Raw genomic sequence first — 27619 nt, forward strand, 5'->3', positions numbered from 1 at the left:
TCTTGTTCTTATAGTAGACTTGTTTTTGTTAGCTATGTTTTAAATGAATAACACTTGCCCCCATCACATTCTCAGGATGTAAATATCTGGCTTTCTATTTTTGTGTGTGTGATATTGTCCTCTTGGAAGGGAAGTTTTATATACATTTGGGTAAGGTTAGAAAACAAGGGCACAGATATTTGCACATATTAACCTCTTGGAAGAGATGTCAAAATGGAGGGAAGTAGAAGGGAAGTTAAGAGGTTGGTGATGATTGGAGGGAATTGAAAGAATGGTAGTGGTATGTAAATACTAAGGGAAGATACAATTCAATGGTGTTTTACTTCAGTTATTTTCTTTCATGGCCCTTGTGTACACAGGCCTGGATTTCTTTGTGGGATACAAGAGATATATAAAATTAGTCTTCTGCCCTCCAACTATGTTTAGTTCACTTTAAAAAGATATTAAAGAATTGGGTACCTAAGCAAAGCAGCTGGAGACCTGGGGTAAAGAATAAAAGCCATCCTTATAAGGTAGTTAGGTAAGGAACAACAACCTGTTGGTATTCAGAATGCAGTAGAAGCAGAAACAGCCCAAACCTGGAGGTTTGGGCAAAGAAGTTCAACAGTAACATTAAATATTAATATTAATATCTACCAAACTAGGTCTTCAGAGGTTATTCTATTTATAACTACCCAAACCATCATGGTCTACAGCATGGGTGAATGTGGGGTCATCTGGAGGTTTCGTTAAACTTGCAAGTTGTTCCCAGATGCAGGGTCATCTTGACTAGTGTATGCATTTGAAAATCATTGACTAGTGAAAAGAACGAACTTATTTCTGTTGCAATCATTTTAAATTTATAAGCTTATGAGATCTAATAATCTAAGAACATGGTTGAACAAAACAAAACAAAACAAAAATCAGTAAATGCAAACTGTATGAAACAGACACAGAAGAAAGTAAGGATATTAGTTCCCTATGGATGCTGTAACAAATGATCACAAACAATGTTTTAAAACAACAGAAATGTATTCTCTCGTAGTTCTGAAGGCTGGAAATCCAAAGTCACTGGGCTAAAATCAGGATGCCAAGTGGGCTGCCCTCCCTCCAGAGGCTGTAAGCCAGAGTCCGTTTCTTGCCCTTGCCCTGGCCTCTTCCAGCTCTGACGGCGGCCAGCGTTCCTTGGCTTGTTGCCACAGCACTCTAGTTTTTGCCTCCACAATCATATTGCACCTTCTCTTCTGAGTCTAATCTGCTTCCGCCTCCGTTTTATAAAGGGCATTTGTGACTGCATTTATGGCCCATTTGGATAATCCAGAATAATCTTCCCATCTCAAGATCCTCAACTTAATCACAGCTACAGAGTTATTTTTTTCATGTAGGGTAACATTCACAGTTATGGGGATCAAGAGAGGCCTATTTGGGGTCGATTATGCATCATACCATAGCAAATGTGGCTGAGACAGAGGGATAGAATGAAAAGGCGTGGCAACTGAGCCCCAATAAATAGCAATGAGTCAGATTATTTACTTCTTTTAAATCGAGATTTAAAATCTGCATTCTCTTCAGCCTGGCTACAGAAAGATGATTCAGAAATTTGTTGCTGTAGTCCAGAGGCAAGTGTACTGTGGCACAGACTAGCATTTTAGCAGTAGAGGTGGTACAGTCCTCCTATCTGGAATATCTCCTAGGATTTATTGAATAACTGCATATTAGATGTGAAGGAATAAAACAAACACAAATCAACAGATCACGTTTAGATTTTTAGTTTGAGCAACTGAGTGGATGATAAGGCTACCTACTAAGAAGTAGAAGGCTGGTGAGGAATAGGTAGGTGTGTGGAAGGTGAGTGCAAGTCTGATTTGGGCATTTGAAGAGTGATTTGCTTATTAAACATCCAAGGAGCAATTATAGAAAGTATAATAAAATGTTAAAGTTTTACAAAAAATCTTAGGGTTGCAGATATAGGTATGGAGGCATCAGCATCCAATCAGGATACAGACTAGTTGACGATTCAAAAGAAAATGAGTGATTGGATGTCCAAAGCATGAAGTGGGACGAGTCAAGAAGACCTCAAGCTTTCTGGCTTCAAAAATTTGGTGGATTTTGATACTTTTTATTAAAATAGAGACCATTGGAGCAGAGGAATGGTTCATAGCTTGACAGCAACAAGCTAGGTCCACTACAGACATGTGGGGTTTCACATACCTCTGAGATATTTCCAAAAGACATAGTAGAAATGAAAATGAAGTTCCTTTAAAGAAGAATCAGAAATCAGGGCTGAAAATATATATTTGAGATTTATTAGCTCTACTGTTTTCTCTATCATATAGATTTTAAATGGCAAAACAAGAGGCTGGAGAATTATTAGATACAATTAGATGTGAATAATTAAATGTGAAGAGTGTAGGAAAGGAAACACAAAGATAATCACAATTCCATTAAGAATGCATGATTACTCATTATTAGTCATAAATACGCAATAATCTTAGGTAATGTAAACTAATAAGATCCTGGTGAGACACAGAAGAGTATTGACAAAAAGCCTGGCAGAAACAATACTAAGTACTTCCTAAAGCTTTATCATAATGAGTTCTTATTTAAATATAAGTAAAATATACTTTCCTGATTTTATAAAATTTTACAATATGGTTTTTATGGACTATACATTTTCTTACCTGCTTCTTCCCATCACCCTGCTCTTTCCCATCACCCTTGCCATTTTTTCTTGCTTTGTCTTTTTTTATGTTCAACTTTTCAGAACACCATATTAATAGTAGAAATTACACACACACACACATATGTATATCCAATTAAGTCAATATGATTTTTTTCCCTAGTAGTTCCAAGTGTATTTACTCAATCCCTCAGGTTTAGTTCTTTAAGGAGAGGAAAAGAGTATTTCATAAACAATTTCTATTTTGAGCATTTTTAAATCTTAAGAAATTCCAATATCATAGATTTTAAAATGATTTAAAATGTACTTAATACAGGTAAATGGTAACATATGTTCTATTATAACAGTTAGTCTAAAAACACTTAGACTTCTTATTGATGTAAACCTTGGTTTGTTTATGGAATTAATGACTCTAAGTGTTATTTTAGAGGCTACCTTATTCACTGTACCATGCAATACATAATCCTCAGCTGATACTAGAAATCTCCTCTTCCTTACAATTAACTCATTGTGTGCAGTTCTGCTGATTTCATCTGAGGTCAGTATTCTTTATTTCCTACCTCCTGTCTGTGACATTCAGATTCCAGCAAGTGATAACACAGGAGAGTCTCTGCATAAATTACTTCCTTTACCTACTGCAGGGAGTAAGTTTTAAGATGACCCCTCATGGTCTCTGCATCCTGGTATTCATGCTCTTGTGTAATCTCCTCCATTTGAGCATAGGTGAGATCTTTGACTTGCTTTTAACCAAAAGGATATGTCAAATGTGATGAGATGCCAATCCATGTCTATGTGATATTATTATAAACACGACAGCTTGTGTAACAGACTATTTAGGTTGCCTGCTAGCCTTGCATGCTTTAATGAAGCAAGAAGCCATGTTGGGGAGGACCACTGGCAAAAAAAACTGGAAAAGAGTGCAGCCTATTTCCAACAGGTGGCTAGGGATTAGGGGTGACCTCTGGCTGACAGCCCCCAAGAAGCTGAAGCCCTGAAGCTAACAACCCACAAGGGACTGAATGTGGCCAACGACCACATGAGCTTGGAAGCAGATTCTTTTCCATTTAAGCCTCAAATGAGAACATAACCCTGGCCAAAAACTTTATTTCAACCGTGTGAGAGACCTTGAAGCAGTGGACCAGCTAAGCTCAGTTTGGACCACTTGACCACTGAAACTGTGAGATAATACATGGTACTGTTTTTAGCTGCTAAGTTTTCTGAAATGTGTTAGGTAGCAATAGATAACTACTATATTTCTGATCATAGTTTCTTTCCTCAAGTCTGGCAAATTTCATATACATCCTAGGTTTTGGTTCTATCATGTATATATGAACTTCCCTAATCCTTTTACTCACTCTCAGCCCTAGTTTTTTGGAATTACAAAAGTATAAGTCTTTAAAACAGAAAAAAATCTTAAAATGTCTTCATTCTAAGCATAGAATTCTTACCAAAAAAATTCTTATATGTTTAATGAGTTATGGGATCTTTATATTTTTAAAAGTGTAAAACAGGCACTACTGACATTTTGACTTTGAGAAATTTTCTTGTTGTTGGGGGCTGTCTTATATCTATATAATGTAGATATATCATATATAGCTTATACATATATACCCACGTAAACATGTTTTTGTGTATATTTTATACATACACACTCATATATTTTATTTTTTGTATATATACATATATATACATGTGTGTGTTTTTATACACTTCTACCTATATAAAATTATCTATTCATGATAAATATATGCTAAAAATGCTGTATTAAAGTATAAACCACAGCCATGAACTTGTTATATGATTTAGTATTGCAAATACCAATAAAAGTCAGTCTTAGTGGACATTTTATAATCCATGCCCCCAAAGAAAATTATGTTTCTATTTCAAGTATGACATATGGTACTAACCTTTGTGTGACAATCTTGCTCACATTCAGCATTTGTGACACCAGATTGCCACTTTCTCTGGAATTTGAGTTGACATGAATAGTAATTTTGAATTAAATAAGTCAGCGGGCTGTCAATTCTGGGTAGGCCTTTTATTCACCTGCTTGAAAGTCCAGATGTCAATGCCATGATGTTTAATCCCTTTTTGTAGATTGGGATGGAAGCCTTTTTTTTTTTTTTCCTTTCTCTCCTTTTCAAATTTTAATAGCTCTAGGGAAACTCAGAAGTAGTAATTCATGAGTTTCATGGAATGTTTCAGCAGATAGCTCTGTCATTTTCAAGCTTCTAAAATACCACTTTTTGGCTAAAGACTAAAATAGCTATGTTTATGATTTGGCCCTACCTCCTTCATTCAAAATATTAGAAGGAAGTAATGCTTAATTGTAAGTGTATGTGTGTTTATGTATATGTGTGTATACACAAAAGTGTGTATATGCATTTTTTCCCCAAAGAATCTCTCAGAGACTAATGTAGAACATTGAATGTAATAAAATGTAATGTAAATGTCTACCTTCAGATTTATGGGTGTGAGGATTTGAGTAAATTGAAAAAGCTCTTTGGTGGGATATTACAAAAATATACTTTAGATTCTCAATGTGAAATATTCAAATGTAAAATTTTTGGCAAACTTCAAGAAACTCTAAACAAACAACTTGTAGACAATATTAACAACCAGAAGGCAGTTTCTGGTCGGTGTTCCTACAAAGCTTTGGGGAAGAATATTTCCCATATTTTTAAAATAAGGTTTTCTAGCAAAGGTTGAAAACAAATACACTGAGTGTGCATATACCGTCCAGCTGGATTTAAGAATTTTAATAATTTTCTGCGTGTACTTGATCTTTTGTATTGATCTATACATCATCTGTTTTGCTATACCTTCTGAAAATTGTCCACCCAACAATATTTCAGCATGTTCTAAGAAAAAACAATCTCCCACATAATTTACAAACCACATACAACACCTATACAAGTAAACAAAAATTCCATAATGTCGTTTCATATTCAGAAAACATTTACATTTCCCTAATTCCCACAACATTCTCTTAAGCTACTTTTGTTTTCTCTGCATTAAGATCTAACTGAGATTGACACATGACATTTGGTGATTGTGTCATTTTAGAACCAGGACCTCTAATGAACCAACTATGAGAAATGTCAACTGTCAGTGCCTCAAATAACTATCAAAAAACCCACTTGTTGAAGCAAAGATAGTTTTTTAGGTTTATTGCAGTAATAAGCCACCTTGGCAGACATTGGTATTGTTTTAAAATAGGACAATTAGGGAAGGATATTTGTGGGTTTTTAGGGCCTCTTTGAAAATCAGGGAACTGGATGGGAGTAGGCAGTTGATGGCGTGAATGCTTTGAACTGGTTTGGCCCAAAGAGAGAAGGTCCTGAAGTGAGCCTTGGTGAGCAAGATGCTAGTCTTGAAAGGTAAGCTATTTGGTTCACAGTCTTACCTTCCAAGAGCTAGTATTTCCTGGAGCAAACAGCTGACCTTTTTTTTTTCTTTTCTTTTTTTTATTACCTGGACCCAGAATTGTTTCACACAAAAACAGGAAAATGTGCTGGCTTCAATTCTCAGTGAAGTCCAGAGGACAATGAATCTGGTATGCAGATTCTGGTATGAAGATTCAAAAAGTTCTTTTTTTTTTTTTTTAGTAAATTTATTTATTTATTTATTTATTTATTTATTTATTTATTTAGGGCTGGGTCAGATCTTTGTTGCTGCACATGGGCTTTCTTTAGTTGCATTGAGCCGGGCTACTCTTGGTTACGGTACGCAGGCTTCTCATTGCAGTGGCTTGTCTTGTTGCGGAGCATGGGCTCTAGGCGCATGGGCTTCAGTAGTTGTGGCACGCTGGCTCAGTAGTTGTGGCTCACAGGCTCTAGAGCACAGGCTCAGTTGTTGTGGTGCATGCTCTTAGTTGCTCCGGGACATATGGGATCTTCCCGGACCAGGGCTCGAGCTTGTGTCCCCTGTATTGGCAGGCAAATTCTTAACCACTGCACCACCAGGGAAGTCCCAAAAAGTTTTTTTTTTCTTTTTGACTTTTATTTTATTTATTTTTTTATACAGCAGGTTCTTGTTAGTTATCCATTTTATACATATTAGTGTATATATGTCAATCCCAATCTCCCAATTCATCACACCACCACCATCCCCCCGCCACTAACCCCCCTTGGTGTCCATACATTTGTTCTCTACATCTGTGTCTCTATTTCTGCCCTGCAAACCCGTTCATCTGTACCATTTTTCTAGGTTCAACATATATGCGTTAATATATGATATTTGTTTTTCTCTTTCTGACTTACCTTGCTCTGTATGACAGTCTCTAGGTCCATCCAAGTCTCCACAAATGACCCAATTTCATTCCTTTTTATGGCTGAGTAATATTCCACTGTATATATGTACCACATCTTCTTTATCCATTCATCTGTTGATGGGCATTTAGGTTGCTTCCATGACTTGGCTACTGTAAATAGTGCTGCAATGAACATTGGGGTGCATGTGTCTTTTTTTTTTTTTTTTTAAGAGTTTTTTTTTTTTTTTTAAATAATTTATTTTATTTATGGCTGTGTTGGGTCTGCGTTTCTGTGCAAGGGCTTTCTCTAGTTGCGGCAAGTGGGGCCACTCTTCATCGCGGTGCGCGGGCCTCTCATTATCGCGGCCTCTCTTGTTGCGGAGCACAGGCTCCAGACGTGCAGGCTCAGTAATTGTGGCTCACGGGCCTAGTTGCTCCGCGGCATGTGGGATCTTCCCAAATCAGGGCTCGAACCCGTGTTCCCTGCATTGGCAGGCAGATTCTCAACCACTGCGCCACCAGGGAAGCCCACATGTGTCTTTTTGAATTATAATTTTCTCTGGGTATATGCCCAGTAGTGGGATTGCTGCGTCATATGGTAATTCTATTTTTAGTTTTTTAAGGAACCGCCATACTGTTCTCCATAGTGGCTGTATCAATTTACATTCCCACCAACAGTGCAAGAGAGTACCCTGTTCTCCACACTCTCTCCAGCATTTGTTGTTTGTAGATTTTCTTATGATGCCCATTCTAACTGGTGTGAAGTGATACCTCATTGTAGTTTTGATTTGCATTTCTCTAATAATTAGTGACATTGAGCTGCTTTCCATGTGCTTCCATCTGTATGTCTTCTATGGAGAAATGTCTGTTTAGGTCTTCTGCCCATTTTTGGATTGGGTTGTTTGTTTCTTTAGTATTGAGCTGCATGAGCTGTTTATATATTTTAGAGATTAATCCTTTGTTGGTTCGTTTGCACATATTTTCTCCCATTCTGAGGGTTGTCTTTTTGCCTTGTTTGTAGTTTCCTTTGCTTTGCAAAAGCTTTTAAGTTTCATTAGTTCTCATTTGTTTATTTTTATTTTTACTTCCATTACTCTAGGAGGTGGATCAAAAAAAAACTTACTGTGATTTATGTCAAAGAATGTTCTTACTATGTTTTCCTCTAAGAGTTTTATAGTGTCCAGTCTTACATTCAGGTCTCTTATCCATTTTGAGTTTATTTTTGTGTATGGTGTTAGGGAGTGTTCTAATTTCATTCTTTTACATGTAGGTGTCCAGTTTTCCCAGCATCACTTATTGAAGAGACTGTCTTTTCTCCATTGTATATCCTTGCCTCCTCCAAAAAGTTCTTGTTAGGAAAAGTTTCCCCAAATTTTTAAATTACATATATTTTCAAACGTAAAAAATATAGAATGGTACAGTTGTCATTCGTCACCACATAGATTCAAAAATGTTTCAATATTGTTAATTTTACATATTTTGTTGATCTACCTCAGCATATCCTAAGAAAAAGCGTATCTCTTTGGATCACCAAGCTAAAATCACACCTAAGAAAATCAACAGAATCCATAATATCATCCAGCATTCACTGTAAATTGAAATGTTCTTTGTAGTCTAAAAATAAATCAAAAGCTTTGTTAATTTTCTCTTGACTAAGACCTGATTTTAGTTCTTGCATATTATGTAGGGTTGTTTCCCTTTAGATTCTTTTACTCTAGAACAACCTTTCAACTTGGGTGAAAAATTTGCTGTAATAAAGTGTTGGAATCATCTGATGGCATCCTGATATTTACATGGAATTCTATGTAAATTCTCATTTTTTTCTAAGACAATTTTTAGAATAGGTGTTAAAAAATGGATTTCTGAATGTAGCATTATTAGGACACACTGAAAGATCATTTGAGACTGTCTAAGCCAGAAAATTAAACACAAATTTCCTCTAATAATATTTCTAGAATAAGTGTTAAAAAATGCATTTCTGAATATAGCATTATTAGGACACACTGAAGGGTTATTTGAGACTGTCTCAACCAGAAAATTATTAACTTGGTAACAAAAAATTGATTAAGATCATTAATACAGATTTCACCTTGCAATTTGTCTTCCTTAGAAGTACATGTTTTACTAAATTTATTTTAAGAAATAACATTTTCTTTAATGGAATTGTATTTTATATCCTAGGTGTCTGTAAAACCACCTAGAATCTATCTGTCATCCAATTTATTTCTTGAGGAAACAACACCCAGGTTATGGTTGGTATGAATGAAAGAGCGTATAAAGCCATCTCTGTAATTTCCAAGCAATATCTATACCATCTAATAGGTGTTTATTGGGACTTCCCTGACAGTCCAGTGGTTAAGACTTCGCCTTCCAATACAGGGGGTGCGTGTTCGATCCCTTGTTGGGAAGCTAGGATACCACATGCCTCACAGCCAAAAAACCAAAACATTTAAAAAAAAAAAAAAAAAGAAGCAATATTGGAACAAATTCAATAAAGACTTTAAAAATGGTCCACATCAAAAAAATCTTAAGAAAAACAGGTATTTTTAAATGCCTGACATAGAAAGGTCACTGTTAAGGCACTAGAAACAAACAGTAGAGATGACCTCTAATTGGTTTGGTCTGAGAAAGTTTTCATTCCCCTCTCCCAGGGACAGAATTTTCTTGTTTGTTTGCTTGTTTAATTTTCCCTTACTTTTGTTCCAATAGGTCTTCACCTGCATCATGATAATACAGGGTTTACTGGCCTTCACCCAGCAGCTTAACATTTTTTTGTTGTTTGTTGGTTTGCTTGTTTGTTTTTTCCCCAGCAGAGAAGGATCCCTGAGCTGGGCTCTCGGGGTATACTCTTTCCCGTGCCTGGAACACTGATGGTGTTTCTCTCTGCTTTGAATCTTTCTCAGGCCCAGTGAAATTCTACTGAGATGAACCTGAAAGTGAGTGCGGTCAATTTTGTGTCTGTACTCACCACGGCTTATATATCACTACCCCCACCGCCCACTCAGCCTTCAGCAATTCCTTAGAAAACTTCATCTGAAAGCTCCTTACCTTGTCCTACGGTCACCGACTTCCTCCCATCCTCTGACCCAGGTGAGTCAGTGCTCACGTCCTGTCTCTCCTTGAAGTTACTTTTATCATTAGTTTTCAGGCTAATTAGGAGCTTTGAGAATTCAGCTCTCTGCTAGGTCTAAGAAAATTATAATTTTATAAATGGGCCTCTTTTTAGTTTTTGTTAGTGTGGAATTTACATTCTTTTCAGATTTTTATATTCTAGGCAGTAGCTGGAAGTTCATGATGTTTTAATTGTGTTGTTTGCCTTCCTACTGAGTTATGAGTTTGTTTGTTTTAATGTATTCTGGAAACAAATCCTTTGTAGGGCATGTAGATTTTAAACATTATCCAAATTTGGTGTCTTGCTTTGTCATTTATCATTTTTCTAAATTGTGTCCTGAAAAAAGCAGAATTTTTAAATTTCATGGAAGTAAAGTTAAATTTATTCCTTTAGAGTGTGTGTTTTTTATATCCTAGCTAAGAAAGTTTTGCTTACGTCAAAGTAACAAAGATTACATCCTATTGCTTATTCTAGAGTCTTTGTAACTTTACCTTAAATGCTTAAGTCCCCTATCCATTTCAATAATTTTATTTATTATGTGAGGTAAGCATGAGAATTTTATATATAAATATAAATATACATATATATATCTATATCCAGTTTTTCCAGCACCATTTGTTGAAATGACCTTCACTCCCCATTGTATTAGTTTCCTGGGGCTGCAGAAACAAAGTACCACAAACTGGGCAGTTTAAACAATAGAATTGTTTCTTGGTTCTGGAGGAAAGATGTCTGAAATCAAGGTATCAGCACGGTTGGTTCTTTTTGAGCGCTGTGAGCGTGAATCCATTCCACGTCTGTCTGCTAGCTTCTGGTAGGCACAGCCGTTCTCCCTGTGTCTTCCCATTGTCTCCCCTCCATGTATTTCTATGTCTGTGTGTATGTTTCCTCTTTTTTATCAAAACACAGTCATATTGGACTAGGACTCATCCTAATGACTTCATCTTAACTTGCCTATCTCTAAACACCATATTTCCAAATAAGATCCCATTCCCAGGTACTGGGGGTTACGACTTCAACATCTTTTGGGGGGACACGATTCAACCCATAATGCTATATTTGCGTTGGTTTATTTTTGGTTTCCTTAATCAGTTTTATTGCTCTATATATTTATCCTTACACCAAAAGTACAATGTCTTTATTCCTGTAACTTCTAAGTAAGTACTGATATTAGCTGTGCATTTTAGAATCATATTGTCAAAATTTTCACCCCCATACACATACTCACAACCTTGCTGGACTTTCATCATGACTATATTTAGAGTATAGATAAATTCAGAGAGAATTGATAAAAATGATCCAGTCAGTGGGCACGCCGTATTTCCTGATTTATTTGTTTATTTTAAAAAATTTTCTCTCAAATGTTTTGCAGTTTCCAATGTACAGTGGTTTTAACATATGTCCACAAATGTTTTGCCACTCCTTCCTTCAAAAGGTGGAAACTAATTCTCCTCCCCTTATTCTGTGTGCCTCTCAATCTCTTGGATCTCTCATTCTAGAGGAAGCCAGCTGCCATGCTATCCGCTACCACACCATGGAGATTATAGAGAGCCTAGGGGTGGAGGAACTAAGACTTCCTGCTAACACATCATACCAATTAGTCAATCATGGAATACATGAATAAGCAAAGGATTATTGAATTTTATAGTTACTAAGTTTTAAAGGGTTTTGTCACACAGAAATGGATATCTAATACACAGGTCTTACAGATAGTTCATTAAGTGTGTGCCTAAATTTTTATAAAATATAATATTTGATGCTGATGTAACTGAGATTTTGTTTTTCAGTTTTAACTGTTCACACTTTGTCAAGTAGCATTGTGTCTATGTATATGAAGAATATTTTTTGGTAGATTTCTTTCCTCTTTGTTAATACAGCACACATAGAATTTGGTTTGATGTGACAGAAAATTCAACACAAATATTAGTCTACAATGCATAAAATAATTGCATTTATATAGTGAAAAGATATTTTATTTTTTGAAATCACAATAGAATTTTCACAACAATATAGCCCAGTATGTATTAGTAATGAGTTTACTATGTGTTCTGTACTTATGTTACCTCATTCATTTCTCTCAAATATCCCATGCTTAAATGTTTAAAAATATCCATGAAATAGGAAATATTATGCCATTTTACTGATAACAAAACTAAAGCAGAGAAAGTCTATGACATTCCTCCAAGTTACAGGGCTGGTAATTGTAGAGACAATATTTATATGCAGAATTAGCTAAATCCAGAATCTACATCTTTAACCAATGCATTAGAATGCATTATATAGTTCATAAAAAAAGAATATGCAGAAATAAAATCGTAAATATTGTTTTTTAACATCTGTATTGGAGTATAATTGCTTTACAATGGTGTGTTAGTTTCTGCTTTATAACAAAGTGAATCAGTTATACGTATACATATGTTCCCATATCGCTTCCCTCTTGCATCTCCCTCCCTCCCACCCTCCCCGTAAATATTCTTTGATAGGGGAGTTAAAAAGGAACTGTTTCCTTGACATCTTTTTGTAATATAACGACTTAGAAACAACAATGCTATAGTATTTGGTACTTTTAAGTATCTGCATCGAGAAATGTTTTTATTTATTTCTTTATATTTTCAGTTCCTTTAAGTAGCTTCATTAGTGACAAAAGAAGATAGTGTGTTGTATGTGTGATATTTCTTTTTGTTCTAAATAGGAAATAGAATACCATTTCTCTCATTCTGAATCATCGCAATAGAAGCTGGTTCATTGAAAATTTTTTTAAAAATTGTGTATTCAACTAATATTGGATACTGACATGTATATGAGTTGTTTAAATATATATATATTTATTTTATATATCCTTTATGCATGTTTAAATGTGTATTTTATATATTGTTTATGAATTGTTTAAATCTATATATTATATATTGTATAAATCTATATATTTAAAGATATTTTTTATATTATACATATATTTGTCTAATATATATATATGTAATCTCAGCATCCAATATTAGCCATAAACAACTCACAGTTATTTGTTTCTATTGGGTAGTAGTAATTCAAGTTGACTGTATGAGCTGTATTACTGGCTTGATTTTGGCCAAAAAGTGGATAAATTTTGAATTTTAAAATGAGATAAGGAATCAGTTATTTTCCAATATAAAAAAATGACATCAAATAAACCTTATGATCAAGATATTTAATTCATAGACAATACCTGCAAACAGACTAATAAGAGCAGGTCATGATCATATAACCACAGGCACTTATAGATAGCCTTTTACAGCTTCCAAAATTATTTTAAGTCCTTAATCTCATTTATCCCTCAGACTCTTTAGGTGAGATTGAGATTTTTTACATTGGGCTTCTTAAATATTGCTGAGTCACACGTGAATGTGAGATCTGGCACGTTCACTCGTGAATCTAGGCAAAGGCTTTAGCACAAAGGTGTCCACTAATAACTGTTTGTATTAGCTTGTCATCCAAGGTTCTCCAGGGGATGCTGAGAGCACAGGATAAAATATTTAAGATGACAATCTGTCACCGTGAAGCGTGGTAACAAAAATCATGAAGTTTAAATGTGAAACCAATCAGCACATGCTTAAGTGAAAATAACTGAACAAGACTTCCAACTTCAGGTAAAAACACTGCCAGCGTCAAGCCTCCTGCTAAAGAGAACTTGCTGATGGAAGCCTCAGACTCTGTTTTAGAGGATCAGGTATTTCACAGAAAGAGAATTAGAGCTCTAAGGAGTAAACCAGAGTCATATATGCCCTGTTGGCATTTATTATAAAAAGAAAAACAAAAAGGAAGTCTCCAGTGAGGTAGGCTGGCAGGGTAGAGACTCTGGCTAAGTAAACCACTTATTTGGGCTTGGACCTCAAAGAGAATTTCCCCTGAGACCCTCCACAGGTTTAAGAAAAGGGAATGAGAGAAGAGGTAAGGCGGACTCCTTAGCCTGCATCAATGCTGTTTAACTCCTTCCAAAGGCAGAAATCCCAGAGGAACAGCACCTGCTCTGGCCCCCTACTCTGAAAGGCTGCATGCAGGGAAGTTGTTATATTTTCTCAGAGTGGATGTTTTTTTCCCTTGACCTCTGCCAATTACCCCAAGGTACTACCACTGTGGAACAAATGTTTAAGTTTATTCTGTGGCCATAGTAGATTATCAAAGGTCTCACAATTATTTTCAATATTAACTTTTAAATACATGATTGAACAAAAAGTTGAGAATTATGAAGTGCACAATGCAAAAAGCAGGAATCAACGTGAATGTAAGATAAGGAGAATAGACCCCAAAGAGGTCCTTGTTATTAGATTATGGAACACAAATTGTAATAGAACATATTAATGTTGTAGGTAAGAGAGAAAGTTTGAATTTACTTAAGGCACTGAAGACTGTAACTAATGAGATTGCAGATTTGTAATGGAATCAACAATAGTAATAGAAAAGCAAAATACAAATTTAAAACTTAGTAGATAATTTAATATCAAATTAAACACAGATAAAGAGAGAATTACTGTGTGTATAGGTCAGAAGTAGAGTGAGGGGAGCTCTTCAGAATGGAACGACAGAAGGGAGAATGAGACAAAGAAAATGTGTGTAGTGGTAATGACCAAGAGTTCCCAAGAACTGCTGAAAGACACCTATCATCTGAATCAGAAAGTCAGAGAAGCTCAGGAAAAATAAGTGGATATAAATCCATAAGCAGGACCCATCAGGGTGAAAGTGCAGACAATGAAAGACAATGTACCCTTAAAGAGATAATTAGATTTACATGAACTTTCATCAAAAACATTGGAAACCATACAACAGTGGAAAGATATCTTCAAGATCATGAAAGAAAATCACTGACAACTAACTACTTACAATTTTCTGCACTACCAAAATATTCTTCAAGAATGAAGCTGTTTGTTTTTTTCGGAGAAATTTTCAGACAAAATAATCACTGACAGAATTCACCAATTCTAAGCCTCCACCAAATGTAATTATAAAAGGGATCCTTCAGACATAGGAAACTCACTAAATGCAATTATAAAAGATATCTTTCAGAAATAGAAAAATTATTTCAGTTTCAGTTACATGTTGATTAAGTATGCAGGCATCTGATGGTTTGGCTGGACTGACATTTGATGATGCTTACCTATCAGATGGGAGCCCAGCTGGGGTCGTTGGCCAGTCACTTTTCTAGGTTGGTAGACTTAGGGTAGTTGTGACTAACTTCCCGAAGAGCAAGCACCCTAAGATCACCAGGAGGAAGTTGCATGGCCTGTTGTCTTAGCCTCAAATATCAAACAGTGTCACTTTGGCTGCATTCCATTGATTATAGGCAAGTCACTAATGTCAGCACAGATTTAAAGGAAGGATGTATAAACCAAATTTCTTGAAGGGAGGATTATTAAATAATTTGTAGATACCACATAATTAATTCCTAAAAGAACAGAAAGAGATGCTGTAAAACAAATTGATATAGGGTAATGGCACCAAGATAGATAAGATTTGAAGAATCCAAAAGAAGACAGGAAAGCAAAAAGGAAAAAAAGTAACATAGAACAAGTCAGAAAAGAAAGCATTTAACCCCTAAATGTTCCAGTAGTGATATTAAATCAAATGGACAGAATGACCCAGTTTAAACAGAATTTGAGTATGCATAAGAAAAAGCATGGCTAAGAATATGCTTTTACAAGAAACACATCTAAAAATGCTCACAGAAAAAGATTTTAAATAAAAGATAGCAATATGTAGAGCGTGCAATGGGAAAGTAAAGTAAAGCTGCGATAACTATGATTAGTATTGGTTAGAGGAGGCTCCAAAGCAGAGAGCATTACAATAGAATACAAGATCTCAGTGAAAAAAGATTCAACTCACAAAGAAGACATAATTTTCACTATGTTCGTATTCCATAAATTTTTATGGCTTCAAGATCAGGAATAGATTCAGGTTTTATGGGATCTGAACCTTACGCAATTTGTAAAATTTGATGAAACCGCTTTAAGAATAAAATACACAAAGTTTTGAACACAAAACTACGTCCAACTTTTTTTTGAATAAAGAAAAAATCACAACCAATATATTTTTTAAGACAACTGATAAATACTCCAAATTTAGTCAATAATGTAAAGGTTTTGTAGATTATCTGCTTATAGTATTTTCCTATATTCTTCCATTAAACTTTTTGAAAATTTCTTTATATAAAAGCAATTTTTTAGTATTGTTTCCCCAATTCAAGATTTCCACTAGCATAATTGATTAATATTTGTTTGTTTCTTTGGAGTTGTTACTGGGAATAAGGAATTTATGATGACATAATTATGTGGTTGCTACAGTATTATTATTGTATGTTTAAACCCTCAATCAGAGATTCTCATAACTTCCATTTTACATTACGCCTACAAAATAGTGTATTAGGTATTTTATATGGTATATCATTACATCTTTTTGACAAGGTGGAAAGTTAGTTTTTACTAGATGTCCATGAGAACCAAATTCTTCACTTTAAATTTTGTACTACTAGTGATCAGAAGCATTTTCCAAAGACTACATGTAAATCCTTGTTTCTTTTCTACTACCCAAGTACTTGTAGTGCTATGCGTTCTATGACCCAGTCATATCCCAGTAAGGCTTGGTATCAGGATACTAAGTTGACAAAATGTGCAGCTGGAGAAGTCAGGGAAATCATTTTTACCCTAGACAGCCTACAGTAACTTCACTAAATGCTGAATTAATGGAAAGCCACACACCACTACACAAACTCTACCCAGCCCTATTTCTCTTTCTCAAGAACCTAAAATTGCCTAGACCATTCCAATGCCACTTGTAGTGAAGGGAAATTCAACGGGAACAGCAGAAAAAGGAACGGAAAGAGTAAAAAGGAAGCATTCTTTAAAATTTTGGCTACTTTAAAAATTGATCTGAGTACTCCCATGTCAAAGAAATTGAATCAATAATTAATAACTTTCCAATAAAGAAATAATCAGAAACCATATGTTTTCACTGATGAATATTAAAAAAAAAAAAAAAAAAAACCTTTATGTAAGAAATTATACCAGTCCTCTAAAATGTCTTCTGGAAAATGGAAGCAGAGGAGGAATTTCCTAACTTATTTTATGAGGCAGCATTTTCCTAACACCAAAACCTACAAAAGACATTACAAGAAAGGAAACTATGGCCCAATATATCTCACAAACATTGGTGTAAAAAGCTTCAACAAAATATTAACAAATAAAATTCATCAACTTATATAAAGAATTATTCACTACAACTAAGTGGAATTTATTCCTGCTATACAAAGCAGATTAAAATGCAAAAATCAATTAATGCAATATAGCACATCAACAGGCTACAGAAGAAAACATATGATCATACCAATAGATGCAGAAAAAGCATTTGACAAAAACCAACACCCATTCATGATAGAAAATACTCTTAGCGATCTACAAATAGAGGAGAACTTCCTCAACTCAGTAAGGAGCAGCATCAGAAAACGTATAGCTAACATGCTGAATAGAGAGAGACTTGATGCTTTCCCCGTAAGATCAGGAACAATGTAAGGACAGCCCCTCTTAACACTCCTATTCCACGTTATACTGAAAGACCTAGCAAATGCATTTAGAAATTATGATTTTGGTACCTCATGTCAAAGTGGGGGGGGCATTTTCATCCCCACACTGCTTCACACCATCAAGCAGTTCTCAAACACCCTCTGGGTGTCCTACAATTCAATTTAATTCTGATACCACCTACCTGGAGATAGCATCAGATCCGTAGGTTAAGGGCTCTGTCCCACAAGCCTGCTCCTCCCTCCAATTTCAGAGGCCAGCCACAAGACCAGGTTCCCAGAATCTTCTCCTCGGATTTGATTAATTTGCTAGAGCAGCTTACAGAACTCAGAGATATATTTTATTATAAAAACATATAACTCAGGAACTTCAAATATAAAAAAATACGTAGAGCAAGGTACGTGGGAAGGGGTGTGGAGATTCTGTGCCCTCTCCTGGTGCACTGTTCTCCTTGCATCTTCATGTTTACCAAATCAGAAGCTCTGCAAACCCCATCCTGTTGGATTTTTATGGAGGCTTTATTACATAGGCATGATTGATTAAATCACTGGCCATTGGTGATTGAACTCAATCTCCTGCCTCTTTCCCCTCCTAGGTCTGAGGTGGGACTGAAAAGTCCAATTCTCTAATCACACAGTTGGCTCCACAAACAACCAGCCCCCATTCTTAGTGCTTTCCCCAAATCACCTCATTAACCTAAGAAAAGGCACCTTTGTTTCTCACGTGAAAACGCAAGGGTTTTGGGAGCGCTGTACCAGAATCTGGGACAAAGACTATACATATATACATATGTATTTATTATAAATCACCATATCACAGAAAAGAAGTACACAGATTGGGGAAGAAGAACTAAAATTGTCTTTGTTCACAGATATCGTATTTATTTACGTAGAAAACCTTAAAGAATCAGAAAAAAACCTTCTGGAACAAATAAACAAAGAAAGGTTGTAGGATACAAGGTTAGTATACGAAAGTCAACTGCTATCTTATATGCCAAAAATAAACAATTAAAATTTGAAATTAGAGAAACACCATTTATATTAGCACTGAAAATAGAAAAATAAAATACTTATGTATAAGTCAAATTATGTACAAGATGTATATGTAGAAAACTATAAAAAGATGAAAGAAATCAAAGAAAATCTAAATAAACAGAGACATATTCCATGTTATTGTAGAGAAGAACTCAAGATTGTTAAGATGTCAGTTATTTCCAGTTTGATCTATAGATTCAGTGCAATCCCAACCAAAGTCCCCAAAAGTTTTTTTTTTTTGGATATCAACAAACTGACACTAAAGTTTATATGAAAAGGCAAAATCCAGAATAGCCAATAGTGAAGAACAAAGTTGGAAGACTGATACAACCTGATTTCAAGACTTATTTTAAAGCTGCAGTATTCAAGACAGTGCGGTATTGGCAAAAGAATAAATTGATATATGAATGTAGCTGAATACCGAACCCAGAAATAGACCCACTCAAATATAGTCAAGCAGTCTTTGAAAAAGGAGCAAAGCCAATTCAATGGAGTAAGTATAGTATATTCAAAATATCATGCTAGAACAATCAGATATCTACATAAAAAAAAAAAAAAAAAAAAGAATCTAAACACCAACCTTACTCGGTTCAAAAACATTAACCCAAATTGGATCTTAGGTCTAAATGTAAAATGCAAATCTTTTATAAAATTTCTGGAAGCTAGCATAAGAAAAAATCTAGATGACTTTGAATTTGATGATTAGTTTTAGGTAAAATACCAAAAGCAGGATCCATGAAAGAAAAAAAAAATTATAACTTGGAACTGATTAAAACTAAAAATTTCTGCTCTATAAAAAATATTGTTAATGAAATAAAAAGACAAGTCACAGACTGGGAGAAAATATTTGCAGAAACAAATATCTGATAAAGGATTGATATCTAAAATATACAAAGCATATTTACAATTTACCAATAGAAAAATAACCTAACTAAAATATGGACAAAAGATATGAATAGACACCTCACCAAAGAAGATATACAGATGAAAAGTAAACATATGAAAAGATATTCAACATTATATGCCATTAGGGAATTGCAAACTAAAACCAGCTACCACTATTCATGTATTAGAATGGATTAAAAAGAAAAAAAAAAAAAAAAAACAAATAATACCAAATCCTAGTGAAGATGCAGAACAACAGGAATTCTCAGTCATAGCTAGTGGGAACACCAATGGTACAGCCACTTAGGAAGATAATCTGGCAATTTCTTACAAAGTTAAACATAGCCTTACCATATGATACAGCTTTCACACTCCTACATATTTACCCAAATGGGTTAAAAACTTATGTCCATACAAAACCTGCACGTGAAAGTCTATAGCATTTTTATTCACGATTGCCAAAAACTGAAAGCAGCCAAGATGTCTTTCAAAATGTGAATGGATAAACTGTAGTACATAACTGACAATGAAATATTATTCAGCAATAAAAAGAAATTGGATATTAAGCCACAAAGGACATGGAGGGATATTAAATGCATATTACTAAGAAACCAGTCTACAAATGTTACAAATGGTAAGATTCCAACTGTATGATGTTGTTGAAAAAGCAAAAGTTTAGAGACTAAAAAAGATCCGTGGTTGCTAGACGTTCAGAGGAGATGGGGAGAGGGATGAATAGATAAAGCCCAGAGGATTTTTAGGGCTGTGAAACTATTCTGTACAACACTGTAATAGTGTATACATGATATGCATTAGTCAAAATCTGTACAGCTGTACAGCAAAAAGAGTAAACCCTAACATAAACTATGGACTTCAGTTAATTATAATGTATCAATATTGATTCATCAATTATAACAAATATACCACACTAATGCAAGATATTTATAATACCTTAACTCTATTGGTGGAGGGTGGGTGAGGAGGGAGTATATGGGAACTCTTTACTATCTGTTGAATTTCTCTATAAACCTAAAACTGCTCCAAAAAATAAAATCTGTTAATTAATTTTGTAAAAATTAGAATCACCAGTCCATGTGAACGCATTGTTTAGGGCCCTCCTAAGGCTTTGAAAGGGGCAGTGCTGTGAAGTGCAATACAGGTAGAAATCTTCCAGCTCCACCTACTAAATCTTGATAGCATTCAAGGCGATTCCAAGATGGGCCATATATATTGCGCTTCTGTCTCATCACTGGAAGCTGGCAATAACTCAGGAAATATACGCCAAAAAGATGATTGGAAGAATAAAGGACTGATTAAATGAGTGAAAAGAAACTAAATCAAATGTTAGAGCTGTTTACTTTTTCTTTCCTTTGTGGCAACAATAATCTTGTCTTCTTTCCATATACTCAATGCCGCTGTTGTACCAAATTACTCATAACTTTCTATTCTCAGCCTTATTACTTCCTCAGTAATCCCCCCACTGTCCTTCTTGTCTGAGCTGTTTAGTTTCTCGTTCCTCAATCTCACCTCACGTATCAGTTTTTTGCAATTTCTCCCTGATTGCTGCTTCCTTGGTATGTTGTAATCGTTCCCAGTTCTACCGAATCTTTTTAGCAATGTATTGTAATTCTTTTAGAATCCCTTTCTCTTACAGAAGTGTGAGCTAATCAAGGCCACTACAAGGCCTTTCTTATTTATTATGGTTTACCTAACTCTTGCAGTATTGGTACTGTGAATAAACTAATGAATGTTGCTACCTTTGCATGAATCATGTCATAGAAAATCTCTGCCTACCCATTTTAATAAATGTAGTCAATTGCAGAAAAGCCTAAAGCGGTAGGCAGGATTTGTAGTGGAGTAAACAAGACATAATTGCCAGAAGGCAAAATCGTGTAATTGAATGTGCATAGACTTTATATTAAAAAAAAAATCTCACTTTGGTTGTACAATTAGGTACCTTATGACCTTGGAAAATGTGTATAATCACTTTCCATTTTCCCTATGAAGGAGAATAACACATTTTTTGTTTAGTTCTTGTGAGAATAAGTGAGGTAACCGGATGTAAAAGACTCTAACAATGCCTGGCACATAGGAATCATTCAAAGGAGGTTATGTCCACTTTCTTTAACTTTTCTGCAGAGACTTGGAAACCTTGGGCCTGATCTCAGCTCTGCCATTTACAAGTGGTTGACCTTGACTGAGTTTTATAAAATCCTGGATTCTTAGTTTTTATCATCTACAAAAGAATCATAATGGCATCATATGGATGTTGTGGACATTAAATTCTATAGCATATGTAAAGTGCTTAGTTGAATTCCTTTTATATATAATAGGTGAACCAAGAATTCACCAGTTTAATAGAAAAAAATGTTAACCAAAAACTTGTTGGGCTGTGGCCCCAAAGTCGGAGAACAATTAAATAGGTACCAAGTACCCCAGAATCTTAAACTCTTTTGCTAAACCAGCTTCTAAGGCTGCTTTGTGCTTTGTGGAGTTGATCTGGCCAGCATTAGTCTATCTCCTACATGAACCATATAAGAGTTAGTGTTAAAGATTCCAGGAAGAGGATTTTATTGTAGAGATTTTCAGTCTGTCTGCATTACTCTCCAGTCCTTGGAGGTGGGGAGAACAGAAATGGATCCCTAATATTGAACTTTAAATCAGAGAAGAGGCGCTCAAAAAGACTATTTGGAGAGGTTGCCATGGGTGCTCTGGAGACTAACGGATGCAGGGCACCGTACCTGACCCCTAATCTGATAAATCTAAGGGTAGAGGGAGCAAAGTGTCAGCTTCATTAGAAGGGCACTGTGCTTCCACTGATGGATGGGCAAAGCTTTGTGCCTTTGGAAACCAAGTGTATACTAAGAAAAAACAGAGAGAGATGGAGAGAGAGAAATGAACACAGCCTCAGAAGACAGCCTGGAGACAGTACATGATACATCTGTTAGAGGGGACCTCAAAAACCATGAGAAGTAAGCAGGAAGGTCCTCAGGTGCTAGTTTGAAGCATTGCTAGAACCAAAAGAACTGTGTTAAAGGATATTCTTCCATGGATTGTCCAAGGAGTCTTTTAAATGCCAGCTTTGGCTCCCAAAATTATAAGAAAACAAGTCGCATAAGATTGTACCCATCTCCCTCACCTCCCTGCTCCCTCCCTCAAACTTACAAAATTGGATCAGGCCTTAGTTGGATAGAGTTTATATAGTCAATATTTACAATGCAATGAACTGGATTTCTTAATTAAGACTAGTATTAACTTGTTTAAAACCAAACAAATAGAACATTTATGTAATCATTGCAAATAATGGATATTTAAGGTTCCTTTTTTCTGTTTCTTCCAAAAGTGTAAAAAGAACAAATTAGAAAAGTAGAAACAATAAAAATTAGTTATTAAATTTACATACTATCAAATCCGTTTCATTCAATGAACTAATTATTTGTGTTAATGATGTATCATAGTTGTTGTATACAACAATAAATGCTTCTTTTGAGTTTTAGTCCTATAAAGAGAGTACTTAATAACTATTCTTAATTCTGGCTGTCTCAATATACTTCTGCTGTATTTTTCTTGTGGAAATTATCAGTGTTTTACTATGATTGGGAGAGTTGTGCAATTATTGGAATCACAAACCATGTAGTGATGGAGACAATCAACCCTTGAGTGGTTACATCTGCACCAAGAAGATGGTCATTACAAAGACATTAGATCATATGACCCTATTTTGGTATAATTAAAAAGAAATGGATGTTCCATTTGCAAATATTTTCTCCATTCTGAGGGTTGTCTTTTCATTTATGGTTTCCTTTTCTGTGCAAAAGCTTTTAAGTTTAAGTTTAATTAGGTCGCATTTGTTTATTTTTGTTTTTATTTTCATTACTCTAGGAGATGGATTGAAAAAGATCTTGCTGCAATTTATATCACAGAGTGTTCTGCCTATGTTTTCCTCCAGAGTTTTATAGTATCTGACCTTACATTTAGGTCTTTAATCCATTTTGAGTTTGCTTTTGTGTATAGTGTTAGGAAGTGTTCTAATTTCATTCTTCTACATGTAGCTGTCCAGTTTTCCCAGCACCACTTATTGAAGAGACTGTATTTTCTCCATTGTTTATTCTTACCTACTTTGTCATAGATTAGGTGACCATAGATGCAGGGGTTTATTTATGGACTTTCTATCCTGTTCCATTGATCTATATCTTTGTTTTTGAGCCAGTACCATACAGTTTTGCTCACTGTAGCTTTGTAGTATAGTCTGAAGTCAGGGAGTCTGATTCCTGCAGCTCCATTCTTCTTTCTCAAGATTGCTTTGGCTATTTTGGGTCTTCTGTGTTTCCATACAAAGTGTAAAAATTTCTAATTCTGTGAAAAATGCCATTGGTAATTTGATAGGGATTGCATCGAATCTGTAGATTGCTTTGGGTAGTATATTCATTTTCACAATATTGAGTCTTCCAATCCAAGAACATGGTATATCTCTCCATCTGTTTGTGTCATCTTTGATTTCTTTCATCAGTATCTTATAGTTTTCTGATTACAGGTCTTTTGCCTCCTTAGGTAGGTTTATTCCTAGGTATTTTATTCTTTTTGATGCAGTGGTAAATGGGATTGTTTCCTTAATTTCTCTTTCTGATCTTTCATTGTTAGTGTATAGGAATGCAAGAGATTTTTGTGTATTAACTGTGTATCCTGCAACTTTACCAAATTGAATGATGAGTTCTAGTAGTTTTCTGGTCACATCTTTAGGATTTTCTATGTATAGTAACATTTCATCTGCAGAGAGTGACAGTTTTACTTCTTCTTTTTCAATTTGGATTCCTTTTATTTCTTTTTCTTCTCCGATTGCCGCGGCTAGGACTTCCAAAACTATGTTGAATAAAAGTGGTGAGAGTGGGGCTTCCCTGGTGGCGCAGTGGTTGAGAATCTGCCTGCCAATGCAGGGGACACGGGTTCAAGCCCTGGTCTGGGAAGATCCCACATGCCGTGGAGCAACTAAGCCCATGTGCCACAACTACGGAGCCTGCGCATCTGGAGCCTGTGCTCTGCAACAAGAGAGGCCGCAATAGTGAGAGGCCCGTGCACCGCGATGAAGAGTGGCCCCGCTTGCCGCAACTAGAGAAAGCCCTCGCACAGAAACAAAGACCCAACACAGCCAAAAATTAATTAATTAATTAATTAATTTTAAAAAAAAAGTGGTGAGAGTGGATGTCCTTGTCTTGTTCTTGATCTTAGAGGAAATGCTTGTAGTTTTTCACCATTGACGATGTTTTCTGTGGGTTTGTCGTATATGGTCTTTATTATGTTGAGGTAGGTTCCCTCTATGCCCACTTTCTGGAGAGTGTTTATCATAAATAGATTACGACTTTTGTCAAAAGCTTTTTCTGCATCTATTTTGATGATTATATATATATGGTTTTTATTCTTCAATTAGTTGATGTGGTGTATCACACTGATTGATTTGAAAATATTGAAAAATCTTTGCATCCCTGAGATAAATCTCAATTGATCATGGTGTATGATCCATTTAATGTGCTGTTGGACTCTATTTGCTAGTATTTTGTTGAACAGCTCATGCAGTTCAATATCAAAAAAAACCAAAACAAAAAACCGAACAACCCAATCAAAAAATGGGCAGAATGTCTAAATAGACATTTCTCCAAAGAAGACATACAGTTGGCCAAGAGGCACATGAAAAGATGCTCAGTATTACTAACTATTAGAGAAATGCAAATCAAAACTATAATGAGGTATCACCTCACACAAGTCAGAATGGCCATCATCAAAAAATCTAGAAGAAATAAATGCTGGAGAGGGTGTGGTGAAAAGGGAACCCTCCTACACTGTTGCTGGAAATGTAAACTGGTACTGCCACTATGGAGAGGCACTATGGACAGTATGGGGAGGTTCCTTAAAAAACTAAAAATAGAGCTACCATATGACCCAGCAATCCCACTATTGGGCATATATCAGGAGAAAACTCTAATTCGAGAAGATACATGCTCCCCAATGTTCACTGCAGCACTATTTACAATAGCCAGGACATGGAAGCAACTGAAATATCCATCAACAGAGGAATGGATAAAGAAGTTGTGGTACATATATACAATGGAATATTACTCAGCCATAAAAAAAGAATGAAATAATGCCATTTGCAGCAACATGGGTGCACCCAGAGATTGTCATACTGAGTGAAGTAAGTCAGACAGAGAAAGAAAAATATCATATGAAGAATCCTAAAAAAGGGTACAAATGAACTTATCTACAAAACAGAAATAGAGTTACAGATGTAGAAAACAAACTTATGGTTACCAGGGTGTAAGGGGGGGGAGGGAAAAATTGGAAGATTGAGATTGACATATACACACTACTATATATAAAATAGATAACTAATAATGACCTATTGTATAGCACAGGGAACTCTATTCAATACTCTGTAATGATCTACATGGGAATAGAATCTAAAAAAGAGTGGATATATGTATATGTATAACAGATTCACTTTGCTGTACACCTTGAAACTAACACAACATTGTATATCAGCTATACTCCATTAAAATTTTTTTAAAAAAATAAAAATGAAAAGAAAGGGAGAAAGAGATATAAAGATGGGGAGAGGGGAGAGGGAGGAATATGATAAGGTTAGGTGGTTTGACAAAAATGCAGACCCTCGATGGCATAAAATCTGAATGGTTTTATTGTTTTTAGAACCTCGATTCCCTTTGCATCTTGTTTTCTTGTGTACACTGACAGATCTCTTACTTTCTCAAGGATTTGTGTATTCATTGACGGGGATGTATGTCAATACAGATTTGTATTTATTTATTTACATATTTATTGATATTTATTGATATTTCTCATTCCTAATTCTTGCTCTTGGTGGTGGGTGGTGGAGTGTTTGTGTGGTGTGTATGTTTGTTTGTGTTTGTGTTTGAGTTTGGATTTTTTTTCTGGTATTATAAAGGGAGGTATTCATTTCACTGAGTTTTTGACATGTAGATATGAGATAAACTTCTCCTAAGTTTAATCAAATAGCATCTGGTACCGGTGGCTATTTAGGAAAGTTCGCCTGCTCCATAGGAAAAGAGACATTCATTTTAAAAAGTGAGTCATGGAGCTATTCCTAGTCCTTTTATTTGCTTTTAGAATCCAAACCACCGTTGAGACATGTCACAGGAAAAGAATTATCATTGCCTATAATTAGACATTGAATATACTGACTCATGAGAAGTTTTTGGGCGTCCAAGGCATCAATAAGTCAATTATGTTTCTAATCTTTATAACTCTACTGAAACAGTGCTGCTGAGAGTCATTACTCTTGACTAATAGCAAAGCATAATTATTAGAAGAAAAAGCATGTATTTCTATTTGATTTCTAACTGCATGCACGTATGCCAATTGCCATAGAGTCTATTCAGCTGGACATCTGGGACATGGGGCTGCATTTTTACAGCTGCTCCAGACAGAAAATCTTCTCCATGTCAATATATTCAGTACAGCCAAGCTACAAAGATGACCATTTTCATTTGGCAGACCTCTGAACTTTCCTTCCTTCCTTGTGCCTTAATGAAATGATAGATCTTAGTGGAATCTATACCACCAGCAGTTTCAGTTCCCATAAATAAGCCTTTCAGTATGAAATTGCTTTTATTTTGATTTCAAGCTTCACCTTTTCTACATCCAGAAATTTGCCAAAATAAACTTTGAAAAATTGTGACTCTCTACCGTATTTTCTCCGTCCCCCAAACTGATGACATTTAGTTTATACTGCATCCTCCTATTCTCATTTGTATTGAAATGCTCTACTACTTACTTTGTAATAGCAAATGAGGCTTGCAGAAAACTCCATCCAGAGAGTCATGTTCTTCTATAAATGTGATAATTGCCCCCATTTGACTACTGATTCATTTGGCCTTCATATGGGTAATTAAGAACCACAGAGCTGTGGTAATCATCTGACCACATGGTATTCTGAACATTTGCAACATCCTATTTAAAACATACCGATTAAATACATACTGCAAAAGATTTTTTTAAGTCAAAATGTGATCATTATTTTTTTAAAAATTTACACTTGAAGGTTGAAACTAGCTACCATACTGTTCCTTAGTCTGATATTATAATCAGTCATAATGTATTGTTTTG

General features: G+C 35.3%; 1 long non-coding RNA gene across 13 annotated transcripts in view; it reads left to right on the forward strand.

Annotated features, from left to right (window-relative positions):
* The window catches only part of LOC309621723, a 281097-nt gene that overhangs the window by 177442 nt on the left and 76036 nt on the right, over positions 1–27619 (forward strand). For all 13 annotated transcript variants that reach the window (XR_014240208.1, XR_014240209.1, XR_014240210.1 and 10 more), the window contains one exon: positions 9815–10001. This is a non-coding gene — a long non-coding RNA (uncharacterized lncRNA). The remainder of the gene's footprint in view (positions 1–9814; positions 10002–27619) is intronic.

This window comes from Balaenoptera borealis, assembly GCF_965194805.1.
Source record: "Balaenoptera borealis genome assembly, contig: HAP1_SCAFFOLD_942, whole genome shotgun sequence".
NCBI lineage: Eukaryota > Metazoa > Chordata > Mammalia > Artiodactyla > Balaenopteridae > Balaenoptera > Balaenoptera borealis.